Source organism: Rhinoderma darwinii, chromosome 5, assembly GCF_050947455.1.
Source record: "Rhinoderma darwinii isolate aRhiDar2 chromosome 5, aRhiDar2.hap1, whole genome shotgun sequence".
Taxonomy (NCBI): Eukaryota; Metazoa; Chordata; class Amphibia; order Anura; family Rhinodermatidae; genus Rhinoderma; species Rhinoderma darwinii.
The window spans coordinates 213,609,155-213,621,546 of record NC_134691.1 but is presented as its reverse complement, the minus strand read 5'-3'; the positions used below and the strand labels follow the sequence as shown (position 1 = coordinate 213,621,546).

At 47.4% G+C, this 12,392-nt stretch overlaps 2 non-coding genes across 2 annotated transcripts; both read left to right on the top strand.

The window, feature by feature from the left end:
* The first annotated feature begins 4,280 nt into the window (after positions 1-4,280).
* LOC142653922 (U2 spliceosomal RNA) lies at positions 4,281-4,468 on the top strand. The gene has a single exon (XR_012848769.1). It is a non-coding gene; the product is annotated as a U2 spliceosomal RNA (small nuclear RNA).
* A 6,220-nt stretch (positions 4,469-10,688) lies between these two features.
* On the top strand, positions 10,689-10,872 carry LOC142654045 (U2 spliceosomal RNA). The gene has a single exon (XR_012848844.1). It is a non-coding gene; the product is annotated as a U2 spliceosomal RNA (small nuclear RNA).
* Positions 10,873-12,392: the final 1,520 nt, after the last annotated feature.

Sequence of the window (12,392 nt, the reverse complement as noted above, 5' to 3'; positions counted from 1 at the left end):
GGAATAAGAAGGATGGTAAGAAGACGACAGTCCCTCCCCCCCGTCTCCCGGCCCTCCCTCGCCCTACCCTTCCCACCCTCCCTCGCCCGGCCCTCCCCACCCCCCCGTCCCCAACCCCTGTCACCCCCACTGAGGCTCTCACCTTCTCCTACCCACCCATCTCAGTGGTCCTGTCACCTGCACCTCTCCCAACCCAGCCTCCCTTCTCCCCAGCTCCAGCAGCACTAACATCTTCCCCTCCAGCTGCTGGAGTCCTCTCCCTGGAGGATTTTCCCCCTCTTGTCTCCTCAGGTGCCATCCAGAGGAAGAGAAAGGTGAGGGACAGCCCAGCTGCTGAGTCCTCAAAGCGACAAGTCGTGGAAATCTGCGAAGATTCCCTTGCGCAGCAGGAGGAAATGGAGCAGATGGTGGAGGAACTCGTGTCTGAACCTGAGGTCATCGACTTCACAACAGACATCCAGGTGGCTACAATCCTGGAACAATTTTTGTCAGAGGGCCTGCTGGATCTTTCGGACCCGCCAGGAGAGGAGGATCCGCCCGACCGGACTGGTAACTAAGGTGTATCGTTTGCACTAACCTTCTTTATTCTCCCCCATGGCTGCTAAACTTAACATCTTTAGCCTCAATGTGAGGAGTGTTAGAGATAGGACTAGATGTCAGATGGTGCTAACTTTTCTTTCCAAGCAGTCGAGTGATGTATTTATGCTGCAGGAATGTACTCTCCCCTCTTCCAGGTCATACCATCATCTGGCCAGGCAGTGGACCCATGGCCCGTCCTACTGGTCTGGTGGGGGCGACTGTAAGTCTGCAGGGGTTGCCATCCTGATTAGGGGAAGCGTATTTACTGTTGACTCTGTCCAGGAGCTCGCCTGCGGCCGCTTGTTGGTCGTAGACGGTTCCTGGGCAGGAGAGCCGATTAGGCTCATCAACGTGTACGCTCCCCCTATGAAGGCTGAGCGCCTGGAACTATTCCAGACCCTGCGGACCCAGCTCGCCACCACTAGGGCAGTGGTGATGGCCGGGGACTTCAACTGCCCCATCGAAGAGGATGGACGAAGTTCCGGCACTTCAATCAAACTGGATGTCAGTTCCAAACTGCTTATCGAGATGGTAACCGAAGCATCCTTGCAGGACGTTGTGGGCTCCATGGGGATCGGCTCTGTGAACTATTCATGGAGCCGACCCGATGGCTCACTTCGTTCTCGGATTGACTTTGTGTTCACCTCCCGGGCAGTCAAGCAGCATGGGCACTCCATGGTCCCCTGCTTCTTCTCTGACCACAGGGCCATTCTCTTCCAGGGTGCCATCGGCCACGGTTTTCCTCCCGGCCCTGGCTCCTGGAAGCTGAATTGTGCCCTGCTGGAAAGAGAGGAGGTACTGGCGGAACTTAGAGACGCCTATATTGTTTGGAGGAATGATAAAGTTTTCTTTGACAAAACCTGTGACTGGTGGGAATATGTTAAAGTTGAATTTCGTTGTTTCTTTCAGGCAAAAAGTCGTCAACAGGCGTGTGAGAGGAAGAGAGACTTCAGAGAGATGCAGCGTCAGCTGCGATCCCTGCAAGACCTCCTTCAATGCGGCTGGGACGTCAGGAAGGAGCTGGAGGAAGCCAAAAAGGGCCTGAAAAGGCACTTTGAGGAGGAATCCAAGCGAATTGTCTTTCGTTCCAAGGTGGAGAACCTGGAGAAGGGTGAGAAATGTAACTCGTTCTTTTTCAGGAAACTCCATGCCGGCCACACGCCCCTGAAGGAACTTCGAGATGAGACCGGAAACATGCATTCTGGGAAGAAGGAGGTGATGGGAGTCGTCACAGACTACTACCGAAGCCTCTACTCCCGGAAAACCACTGACCCCGAAGCCGCCGATAAATTCCTGTCAGGTATCACTAATCATCTTGATCCTGCAGGTACGGAGGCTATGGATGTACCCCTGACGGTGGAGGAACTGCTCTCTGCCGCTAAATCCTTCAGACCCGGCAGGACCCCGGGCAGTGATGGTCTCCCAGCAGAGCTCTATGTAGCGCTGGGGGACTTGATCTGTCCGGACCTGCTGGAGCTCTATGAGGAGATGGTGGTGGAGGGTAGAATGCCACCGTCCTTGAGAGAAGGCATGATCACGATCTTGTATAAGCGGAAGGGGGAGAGATGTGACCTGAAAAACTGGCGTCCCATCTCTCTCCTGAACGTGGACTACAAGATCCTCGCCAAAGTATTGGCCAACAGACTGAAGGTTGTCATCGGACGGATCATCGGATCGGACCAAACCTGCGGCATTCCTGGCCGTAGGGTGGCCGACAGTCTTGCCCTGGTGAGGGACACGGTGCATTACATGCAAAGCCGCCGTACACACGCGGCCCTGGTCAGTCTGGATCAGGAGAAGGCTTTTGACCGGGTCTCTCACGAATTCATGGGTAAGGCTCTGCGTAGGCAGCGGCTTGGCAGGTTGTTCTGTTTGTATGTTAACCTGATGTATTGCGACATTTACAGCTCGGTGCTGGTGAACGGCTGGAAGACTGACCCCTTTCCTGTATCGTCGGGGGTTAGACAAGGCTGTCCTCTTTCACCTCTCCTTTTTGTTTGTGTTATAGAGCTCTTCGCAGAGGCTATCCGGCAGAATGGAGAGATCAGAGGGATCACCGCACCAGGTCCAGGACACTTCGAGGTCAAATGCTCGCTGTACATGGACGACGTGACCGTCTTCTGCACTGACCAGAGTTCGGTGACTGCACTCGTCCAGACCTGCGAGGAGTTCGGACGCGCTTCAGGGGCAAAAGTCAACTGCGGGAAGTCGGAAGCCATGCTCTTCGGAAAGTGGTACCTGCCTTCTCCTGCCTCCTTCCCGTTTACTATCAAGCCGGACTTCATCAAAATTCTGGGAGTCTGGTTCGGTAAGGAAGGTGCAGCCCTAAAGTCGTGGGAAGAACGCTTGGCCAAAGTCAACCAAAGGATCGGACTGTGGAGCCTCAGACAACTCACTATTGAGGGCAAAGCAATGGTCCTGCGTAACGAAGTCTTGCCTGTGCTACAATACACTGCACAGGCATGGCCCCCTCTTGCCACCGTCTCGAGGGCCATTACCAGGACTGTGTTTCGCTTCATCTGGGGCTCGAAAATGGACAGAGTAAAGCGGACTGTTATGTACAAGGAGCCCCGCAAAGGTGGGAAGGGTATACCCGACATTCCCACTCTGCTGCGGATCGCTTTTGTATGTGACTGTGTTCGTAGGACTCTGAGGACAGCAAACGGCTCTGCGGGCAAGGCCATGTCCCGCTACTTCCTCCTTCCCCTCTGGCGAGGTTTTGGCTGGGACAAGTGGGACAGCTCCTTCCCTTACAACTGGCACGCTCCCTGGTTCTACGGAGATGTCGTCCGGTTTGTGAGGGAGCATCAACTGGAGGGTCTTAAGCCCGACTTGTGGAAACCTAAGACGATCCACAAGCACATCAGAGCAAAGGACTCACTGGAGTCTGTTCCAGGGCTTCATGCCGACACGTTGGAGACTGTTTGGACTAACGTGTCATCTGGCAGGTTGACCAACGGGCACAAGGACATTTCATGGATGGCCATCCAGGGAGGACTGCCTCTTAGGTCATTCATGCATGCCCGCAACCTGTGCAAGACCCGGTACTGCCCCAGGTGCCCCTTCACGGAGGAAACATCTTTGCACATTTTCTGGCAGTGCCCCTTTGCACAGGGTCTGTTGAAAGCCTTGGAACATGAACTCAAGGACTCAGTACCCAGGAACAGACTGTCGTACCGCTCGGTACTTTATGGACTATTTCCTGGGAATACCACGGATGGAGCAATCCAGGAAGCCTGGCGCCTTATGAACTGCTTTAAGGACGCTATATGGTTTGCCAGGAACCGTCTGATTTTGCGGAGAGAGAGTGTGTCCGTCCAGGACTGCCGCAGGCTGATCCACAGCCTGCTCAGAGACTATTCCACCTGGGACAGCCCGGACGTCGATGAGGAAGAGGACTGATACTCCCCTTCCCCCCACTCTCCCTTCTTGTGTGTTGTCTTTCAATAAAGCTTCGGGCCTGTGATTTCCCCCTTTCCTATCCCCTCCTACCCACTCCCCTATCCCATCACTTGTCTGTAATGCTTTGTTGTTTGGCGTTAGTGAATGCAAGAATGTTAGTGTAGCATGTGGTGTAATGTATAGCATAGGCTAGCCTGTACTGTGTATTATACTGTCATGTTATGTTTGACGACTGTTATTATTTATTATTTACTGCTTCATGGCTTGCGCTGCGTCGCAGTAATGTTTGTATGATGACGATTGATTGTCAATAAAGCAATTTTCAATCAAAAAATCTGTTCTTATCAGTTTAATATCTGATACGTCCCCTATCTGGGGACCATATATTAAATGGATTTTTAGAACAGGGAGATGGAAATAGAGCTTGCTCTGTCCACTCCACGCATTGACCTGGTACTGCAGTATTTCCAGGACCGGTGCACCCTTCCCTTATGTGTTGACTAAAATCAGATTCCAAAAGTGCTATTTGTGTTTGCTATTGTTTTTGTCTTTCTGATGGGATCTCCCCTTTTAATCCCATTATTTCAACACCTGTTGGACAATGCATTTGTACAGTCATGTGTGATAATGAGCTAATTTATTAAATGCAATTAATTAATACATTGCCACCTCTTGTTGTGTGTGTGTGTGTCTTCTGTGTTTCTGTGTTTCCGGCATTTCACATTGGAACAGCTCATTCACCTTCCTTGTCTTCTCTCCGCCCTCCCTCCTAGGTAAGTTAAAGAGCTGCACCTGAGCCAGCCACTGATTGATGCAGCACCACAGTCAAATAGTGGAGTGGAGTGGAGTAGGGGAACAGCAAACAGCCATTAAAGCAGCCAGCCGCCTACCCGCCACAATGGACCTACCTGTGTACACTAGATGGATGTGATGGAATGTACTGTCGTCCCTACATTTCAAGAAGAAGTAAGAATTGCAGTTGCAACAAACCCTTGCTTGCCTACAAAGAGAGCAGCAATTTGGATTTGTTACTTTGTTACCTGGAAGAATAACAAACTGTGCAAGGATGGAGGTTGTAGGAGCAAGGAGAACAAGTTGTCTGTAAAGTTGGTGGATGCCTATTTTCCATTTTGCAGTCCCTTGTCTCCCTCTTGTGGCCTCCTGGAGGCAACTAGCTGTGCAAAAAAAAGACAGCCTGGCGGCCGGCTGTTGCAGTGTTGCCCTCTCAGGCAACACTGAGTGACTGACTGAGCCGCACCGTCTTATATAAAGTTCAGACGGAACTTTGCACGTGTCATAGTGGAGCCCTCAGGATTCCAGAGCCAGCTTTCTGACATCATAATGGGGCCTCAGAGATAAAAGCCTGGGCCCAGGCAGTGTTGGTCAGTGCTGCTCAGCAGGCAGCACTGGACTGGACTGGACTGGATTACAGCTGATACAAGGTGTGAAGGAACAAGGGGTGGCTGTGGGCATGCACTTGCTGCCGCTGCCAGTGTTTATCTGCATGGCAGGAGGGCATTTGGGCGTTGCCAGGAAGGCGTTTTTATGTAGATTCCTCCTCTTTCAGCACTGCATTGTGGTGCAAGCAAAAGAAGCAAATCCTGTGTAGCTTCCTCTCCGGCCTTTATTCACCTCCCGCTTAGTAGCTGTAAATGTGTGTGAGCCTGCAGGGCCCCATGGAATTGCCTAGGAGTAGGCTGAATCGCTGCAAGGGGTGAACAGCAGTATGGGACAGGCTCGGTCAACGGCCGGCCCATTCGGGTTATCGCTTCTCGGCCTTTTGGCTAAGCTCAAGTGGCTAACCAGAGGCGTCCAGTGCTGAACTCTCGGCCCTGCAGCATCGCCCTTTGGGGCTTAAGCTGCTTGTTGCTATAGGGAGACAGCCAGTGGCAGGAAGGCGATCGACATGGGCGTTATTGTACGTCACGCTAAGGCCGGGGAAACCCGGGTCAAGTACGGCATTCGGATCGAAGTTGATGTTGGATCAGAGAAGACCCTGGACCTACGACACCTGGTGAACAACATCTTGTTTGGAATTTTGAAAGTGGAGCGGAAGAAAATCCTTTGTCTTCAGGAGCATAAGGTTGGTCATTTTACCTTGATATTGACGGATTTACCTGCCTGCCATACTTTCCATTACAATTTGATGCAAAATGTGAACAATCCTGAGCTTGGAGGACTTACTTTTATCCTGCTGTATGATGAAGGAGAAGTCTTCCTGGTTGTTTTTCTCTACAATGCACATGTACCTTTGCAAGATATCACGGCATTCCTGTCTAGACATTGTGCATATGTTAAGTTTGAGAATAAAATCTTGAACACTGAAATGATCTGGAATGGGAAATAGAAATTTCGGGTCCGGTTTCGGCAAGATATTGAGGAACCAGGAGGCTTCCATTTCCCTCCATCAAATTTCTCCATTGGAAGAGACAGGGGATATCTGTTTTTTCCCAGGTGTCCTCCCTTCTGCAGGAATTGTAAAGTTTTTGGCCACACAAGGGAAGGATGTCAAAATTCAGGGAAGTGTTCCAGATGTAACCAGGAGGGTCACAAAGCAAAAGAATGTGTCAACCGCATTGTTTGTAATCTCTGCGAGGTGGAAGGGCATACATTCAAAGACTGCCCTCTGCGGAAGAAGTCATATGCAGAGGCAGCCAGGAGCCAAGTGGCTGAGATGATAGCGAGAACTGGACGGTTGGGCGAGGAGGTACCCGCTGACTATCTGGCTTCTTTAAGCACATCTCCAGTAGAAGTACGTGTGGAGGAAGGGGCAGGCATGGAGGTAGCCCCGGTCGAGGAGGATCTTCCTCACCCATCCGATGCCCAGACTGGGCTACAGGGTGAGGGAGAAATTGAGGGCGACGTCCCCGTGACTCCTCCTGTTTCTTGGAGTCTGGATGAAGTGTTTCTGGAAGGAGTTGGAGGTCAAGGGGATTTTACCACTGTAGGCACCCGACCTGCAGACGAAATTCTGGATATGGGGGCTAAGAGAGCCAGGCTGGCCGCGTCACCCCCTGTAACCCCTGGAAGGGAGGAGGAATACCCCTCATCAGTGATTTCGTTTGATGAGCCTTTTCTAGAAGATCAAGGGACCAGTTTCTTCACATTAGGTTGCCAGCCTCCAGAAGGCAAAGGCTGAAGTGCAAATGGACAACCTGCGGTTATCTGGCTATGAAAATTAAAATATGGCATCCAAACCTACATTTGATGTCGTATCCTTAAATGTACGACTGATTCAATCTAAGCCCAGGAGGGCTGCAGTTCTGGATTTTTTAAAAAATTTAGGAGCTGATGTATATTGTTTGCAAGAATGCGGTATTAGGGAACCTGTGCCAGAACAGGAATGGCCATATGGCCAATGTATATGGTCTGGTTCTTCTATAAATAAAAATGATGGGGTAGGAATATTGCTAGGGAATAGGAATTTAAAATTAGAAAGTTATATTGTGGTGGAAGTGGGGAGGTGTATTTTGGCAGAGATAAATGTCAGAGGGTGGAGGGTAAGGGTAATTAATATATATGGAGCAACAAAAAAAGAAGAGAGGTTAGAGCTCCTAGAGAAGTTGTCCTTTTTTTTGCCAGGGAAAATTCCTACGATTTGGGTTGGGGACTTTAACTGTGTGACGGAAGGGGAAAAAATGGATGTATCTGGTAAAAAGTTGTACCAATTAATCAAAGATTTTTCTTTTATAGATGCTGCTGAGGTTCATTTGGGAAAGCCACCACCCGACACTTATAGGTCTGATAGAGGAGGGGTAACATCAAGGATAGATCGGGTGCTTTTCTCAAAAAATGTGGGGTGCATGAGTTTGCGGCAGCGCGATGTGACCTTTTCTGACCATGTGTGTATGTGTGCAACTTTTGAAGGGGATGTTCGTTTAGTGCGTGGTGCAGGCGTATGGAAGCTAAATGTAAGTTTATTAGAGGATGAAAGAATTGTGAAGGCTTTTATATATGCGTATAAAGGATGGAAATCGCGGCAGGAATCTTTTGGGAATGTGTTGGAGTGGTGGGATTGGATGAAGAATGAATGTAAAAGATTCTTTAAAAAATGGGGCTATAAAAAAGCAGCTATGCTAAGAAACCAATATAATGAGTTGAATGTTAGAATAGAATGGTTGAGAAAACTTGGCGAGCTTGGTGTGGATGTCAGTGATTTGATGAGGGACGCAAGGAATGAAAGTAGGCTTTTATTAGAGGAAAAAGGGAAAAAAATTATATATAGATCAAAAGTTGAGAACTTAGACAAAGATGAAAAATGTACAAGATTTTTTTTCAAAAAAATATGTGGTAAAAAGGATGATATGGATGAATTATTGAATGATAGGGGTGAGTGTGTTTCTGGAAAGGATGTGATGAGTGAAGTTGAAGGTTTTTATACCCAGTTGTATGGAGAGAAGTGGTATGATAAGGATTTGATGAATGAGGTTTCGAATGGGTTGGAAAATAAACTTGGAGAGGAAGATCGTGAGTCTCTGTGTGGTGATATTACCATGGATGAAGTGAGAAATGTGGTGATGAGTGCAAGTAAAAATAAAACACCTGGGAAGGATGGGATCCCAATTGAATTATATGTGAGGATGTGGGATATAATTGGTGGGGATTTGCTTGAGGTATGTCAGTATATGTGGAAGCATGGTGTGTTGAGCAAATCTATGAAAGAAGGTGTGGTTGTGCTGATATATAAAAAAGGTGAGAAGAAAAATTTGGCAAATTGGAGGCCAATTACTTTGTTGGATTCTGACTATAAGTGTTTTAGTAAAGTATTGGCCAATAGGATGCGTGAGGTTGTTGCTGAAGTGGTGAATGAAGATCAAGTGTGTGCAGTGCCTGGTAGAAGTATGACTGATAATTTGTTGTTACTAAGGGATATGATTGGGGACTGTATGGATAGAAAGCAGAAATGTATGGTCCTATCTGTGGATTTTGAAAAGGCATTTGATAGGGTGTCGCATGAGTTTATGTTTAGTGTGCTGTGTAAAATGGGTTTTCCGAGAAAGTTTGTGTATGCAGTGAAAGGTTTGTATGGGAACGTAACAAGTGAGTTTCTCGTAAATGGGTTTCTGAGTGGAAAAGTGGGGATAAGGTCAGGTGTCAGGCAGGGTTGTCCTATGTCCCCTGTCCTGTTCATTAGTGTGATTGAAGTGTTGTTGTGTATGGTTAGAAGGGAAAAATTTATGAGGGGGTTATTAATTCCTGGGAGTAATGGTAAGTTTCTGAAAGTATTGGGTTATATGGACGATGTGGTGATTGTTAGTGAAAGAGAGGCGGAGATAAATAGAGCGAGATTGTTGTTGAGGTTGTTTTGTAGTGCGTCTGCGTTTAAAGTGAATTGGGGTAAATGTAGCTTTAAGTGTTTTGGTGATAGGAGTGTGAGAATGGATGGAGTTAATTGTGAGATGGGTGCTATTAAAATATTGGGTGTGCAATTTAATGAGGATTTGAGAGGGAATGAAAGTTGGGATGAATGTGGTATGAGAATAGAACGAAAACTGAACTTTTGGAGACTGAGAAGTTTGACACTGACGGGAAAAATTTTGATAGTTAAATCTGTTGTGTTACCAATTTTACTTTTTTGTGCAGTTGTTTTCCCTTTTGCTACTCACAAAATTAAGAAGACGGAAAAGATGATTTTTACATTTTTTTGGGGGAGTAGAATGGAAAAATTGAAGAGAGAGTATGTGTATAAGATGTGTGTGAATGGTGGTTTGGATTTTCCAAATGTTGAGGTATTTTTGGCTTTGAATTATATCAAAGTGGTGTCTGTGTTAGTGCAGAGGAATAATAAGACTGGTTTCATGATTAGATACTTGGCTGGTTGGATGTTGTATGGTCTGAATTGGGTAAAGAGAGATGCAAGTGTGCCTGTGGCTTTCAAGTGTCCAGTGTGGTATATGAGGATTGAGGTTTTTGTGAGGAAAAATGACTTGCTTGCTGTGCCAATGAGTTAGTTTAAAAATAAGAATGCGGTGATGAAGAGAATACGTGCAAATGAAATTCCATGTGAAATTGCAGGTTTGAGGTCTAATGAAGTGCAGAGTGTATGGAGTAAATTGAAGGTGAGTGGTATGTCAAACAGACAGCGTGATATTGTATGGATGTCGCTGCATAATATCCTACCTGTTAGGCAAGTGCAGAAAAGAAGGGATCTTATTAGGTCTGAGGTTTGCCCGAGGAATGGATGTGGAGCAAGTGAGAGTGTGAGACATATGTTGTGGGATTGTGACTATTCGTATGAAGTATGGAAAGGGGTGGGTGGTTTGTGTAAAGAACTAGCGGGGGTAAAATTTGTTAATTGGAAAGTAGCAATGTTTGGAATGGGTGCAAGTAGTCGTATGAAAGATAGAATTATGTGGTTAATTATGGCATGTGTGATGGAAAGTTTGTGGGATGTGAGAAACTTGTTAGTGTTTAAAAGGAAATTAGTGCCTGTAAATGAGTGTATTAGGATGATTTTGTCTAGACTTTACGTCATGTATTTGTGGGATAGACAGCGTGGTGGTGGCCTAGATTCAGAGGGGATATGGAAGTTCAAAAAATGGAAATTCCTGATACGATGTAGGTAATATTGTTCTGTTTTTTTTGTGATTGTTTATGTAAATTGAAGAAAAAATAAAGAACAAACCAGAATGATGATAAGTTTGAAGCAACGTGGATTTGATTTTCAAGTTTTGAGAAACATTATAAGTTGCTTATAACTAACTGAAATGGTTTTAAAAAAAAAAAAAAAAAAAAAAATCTGTTCTTATCAGTTTAATATCTGATACGTCCCCTATCTGGGGACCATATATTAAATGGATTTTTAGAACAGGGAGATGGAAATAGAGCTTGCTCTGTCCACTCCACGCATTGACCTGGTATTGCAGTATTTCCAGGACCGGTGCACCCTTCCCTTATGTGTTGACTAAAATCAGATTCCAAAAGTGCTATTTGTGTTTGCTATTGTTTTTGTCTTTCTGATGGGATCTCCCCTTTTAATCCCATTATTTCAACACCTGTTGGACAATGCATTTGTACAGTCATGTGTGATAATGAGCTAATTTATTAAATGCAATTAATTAATACATTGCCACCTCTTGTTGTGTGTGTGTGTGTCTTCTGTGTTTCTGTGTTTCCGGCATTTCACATTGGAACAGCTCATTCACCTTCCTTGTCTTCTCTCCGCCCTCCCTCCTAGGTAAGTTAAAGAGCTGCACCTGAGCCAGCCACTGATTGATGCAGCACCACAGTCAAATAGTGGAGTGGAGTGGAGTAGGGGAACAGCAAACAGCCATTAAAGCAGCCAGCCGCCTACCCGCCACAATGGACCTACCTGTGTACACTAGATGGATGTGATGGAATGTACTGTCGTCCCTACATTTCAAGAAGAAGTAAGAATTGCAGTTGCAACAAACCCTTGCTTGCCTACAAAGAGAGCAGCAATTTGGATTTGTTACTTTGTTACCTGGAAGAATAACAAACTGTGCAAGGATGGAGGTTGTAGGAGCAAGGAGAACAAGTTGTCTGTAAAGTTGGTGGATGCCTATTTTCCATTTTGCAGTCCCTTGTCTCCCTCTTGTGGCCTCCTGGAGGCAACTAGCTGTGCAAAAAAAAGACAGCCTGGCGGCCGGCTGTTGCAGTGTTGCCCTCTCAGGCAACACTGAGTGACTGACTGAGCCGCACCGTCTTATATAAAGTTCAGACGGAACTTTGCACGTGTCATAGTGGAGCCCTCAGGATTCCAGAGCCAGCTTTCTGACATCATAATGGGGCCTCAGAGATAAAAGCCTGGGCCCAGGCAGTGTTGGTCAGTGCTGCTCAGCAGGCAGCACTGGACTGGACTGGACTGGATTACAGCTGATACAAGGTGTGAAGGAACAAGGGGTGGCTGTGGGCATGCACTTGCTGCCGCTGCCAGTGTTTATCTGCATGGCAGGAGGGCATTTGGGCGTTGCCAGGAAGGCGTTTTTATGTAGATTCCTCCTCTTTCAGCACTGCATTGTGGTGCAAGCAAAAGAAGCAAATCCTGTGTAGCTTCCTCTCCGGCCTTTATTCACCTCCCGCTTAGTAGCTGTAAATGTGTGTGAGCCTGCAGGGCCCCATGGAATTGCCTAGGAGTAGGCTGAATCGCTGCAAGGGGTGAACAGCAGTATGGGACAGGCTCGGTCAACGGCCGGCCCATTCGGGTTATCGCTTCTCGGCCTTCTGGCTGAGATCAAGTGTAGTTCTGATTACTTGTAGTCAGTGCTGCCTGGTCTTGGTTAGGAGGTGCTCAGGTACCCTCTCTCTCGGCCTCGGGGGATCGTCCAGGTTCGCCTGGACTTCACCCCCGTGCTGCTATTTGGGAGAGAGGCTTAGTCCTGAGCAACGAGTTGCGATCCACATACCCCCGTGTAGGCTTCGGCCGAAAAGGGGAGGCTGCGTAGACGTTA